At 45.6% G+C, this 1,946-nt stretch overlaps 1 protein-coding gene across 1 annotated transcript in view; it reads left to right on the top strand.

The window, feature by feature from the left end:
* The window catches only part of psmb4 (proteasome 20S subunit beta 4), a 10,067-nt gene that overhangs the window by 199 nt on the left and 7,922 nt on the right, over positions 1-1,946 (top strand). The window lies entirely within an intron of this gene.

Below are 1,946 nucleotides of genomic sequence, written 5' to 3'. Positions count from 1 at the left end.
ACGTCCTGCTGTCGGTTTCGATTTATGCTCCACCGCAGTGCTGTATCATCATGGGGAAACGATAGCTAATCACTGCTGAGCTAATTGTCAGTTTACATCGATTTTAACTCTCTCAAAGCTCAGTACAAGTTGTTCGGGGTTTATTTAATTTATGTCGATAAATAAGATTCTATACTGGTCATTGTGAAGCTAATAGATTTGTTTCTGTCTGTTGCGCTGGCTAACAGTTAGCTGCATTAGCTAGCTAACGTCAGTGAGTCCAGCAGAGGAAAGTCAGAAAGACCTAACGTTGCTGTCATGCTGCTTGTTTTATATATCACAACATGAATGTGTGTTGTGAAGTTTCCAGTTTTTTTGATAGTAAAGTCGCCCCATCTCACCTGAAATAAAGAGCGTTCCTGCTAATGTCTGAAAACTATTAATACAGCTTTATGGAGTGTAATAGATCTGATTAATCAAATATTTGATTAGCAAGTTAAATTAATCAACAACTATTTTGAAATAGCTTTTATAAGTTGGTGGTCAGTTCATCATTTCTGTGGTTTCTTCAGCAAACATGTTAAAGAGTTGCAGATTTCTGCTTCTCAAATGTGACAAGTTGCTGCTTTTTTTTCGTCACATCTGACAAATTCTCATGTTTTCAGTTGCTGGTCAGATAAAATGCAGTTTGGATACATCGATTGTGCTGTTGGAAACGAATAATTTGTTTTCAGTTTTCTGACATTTTACAGACAAAACAGTTGACCGAGTTAAAAATCCAAAGGGCTTTCTTAGGATATGCAACATGGCGCCCACCGAGGTGAACGTGTTTGCACGTTCCACTCTCGAATGCCGGCCTTTTCCTTGTTTTCTACTTTTTTGTGTGTTTTTACTCTTTCTGCAGTGCACAAATGTCATGCACTGCTAACATACAACAGACAGGCATTGCTGGATATCGCCAACTCACACAGCCACTAGGAATTTACTGGTTTCATACCACCGGAGCTACAACTAATTGTCCGCTCCCGCAACAACAACAACTACTACTACAACCACCATCACCCTCAGGGAGCCCACGGAGCACCAGGCACAAGCGAGCAGGCTGAAATCAGGAGAGCGACCCGGAGACGCAGACAAGGGAGGCTCCATGCTAGGCTAAAAGCTCGCGCTACTTGTCCGCCAAACAAACTGGACGAGCTAAGGGCTAGGATTACTGCACAACGGGAAATCAGAGAATGCTGTGCTCTAATTCTCACCGAGACTTGGCTTTCTGACAAAGTCCCAGAATTCCGCCATTCAGCTACAAACACATTCTGTACATCGAGGAGATCGCACTGCTGCTTCGGGGAAGGTAAAGGGAGGTGGTGTGTGTGTGTGTTTATCGGTAACTCGTGGCGTGGAGATGTACGGACTGTTTATAAGCACTGTTCGCCGGACGTAGAGTTTTTATTGCTGAAATGCTGGCCCTATTATCTAGCAAGAGAGCATAGTGCTGTGTATGTTAGCCCAAGAGCTAATCCCTTTACGGCTCTCACCAAACTCTATGATGTCATCAGCGCTAGAGACAGCTCACCTCGATGCTGTTATTATCGCTGCAGGCGACTTTAACCACTGCAATCAACCGAATGACTGCAGGCCAGTAGCACTCACCCCAATCATTATGACATGTTTTGAGAGAGTGGTGCTGGCCTGCATTCAGAGCAGTATACCGGGCCCCCTGACCCCCTGCAGTATGCCTACCGGCCCAACAGGGCCACCTCAGACGCCATCGCAGCTGCACTCCACTATTCCTTTTCTTACACTGGGTCTGCACCCCACCCTCTGTGACTGGCTCCTGGACTTTCTGACTGGCAGGCCCCAGACTGTCAGGATTGGCAATAGGATTTCAGCCAGCATTGTTACAAACACTGGCACCCCACAGGGATGTGTCCTCAGTCCCATCCTCTACACCCTGTTCACCCACGACT

The sequence above is a fragment of the Monopterus albus genome, unplaced genomic scaffold, assembly GCF_001952655.1.
Source record: "Monopterus albus unplaced genomic scaffold, M_albus_1.0 scaffold260.1, whole genome shotgun sequence".
Lineage (NCBI taxonomy): Eukaryota > Metazoa > Chordata > Actinopteri > Synbranchiformes > Synbranchidae > Monopterus > Monopterus albus.
The sequence above is the reverse complement of the archived record's forward strand: the minus strand, read 5'-3'. Positions and strand labels throughout refer to the sequence as shown.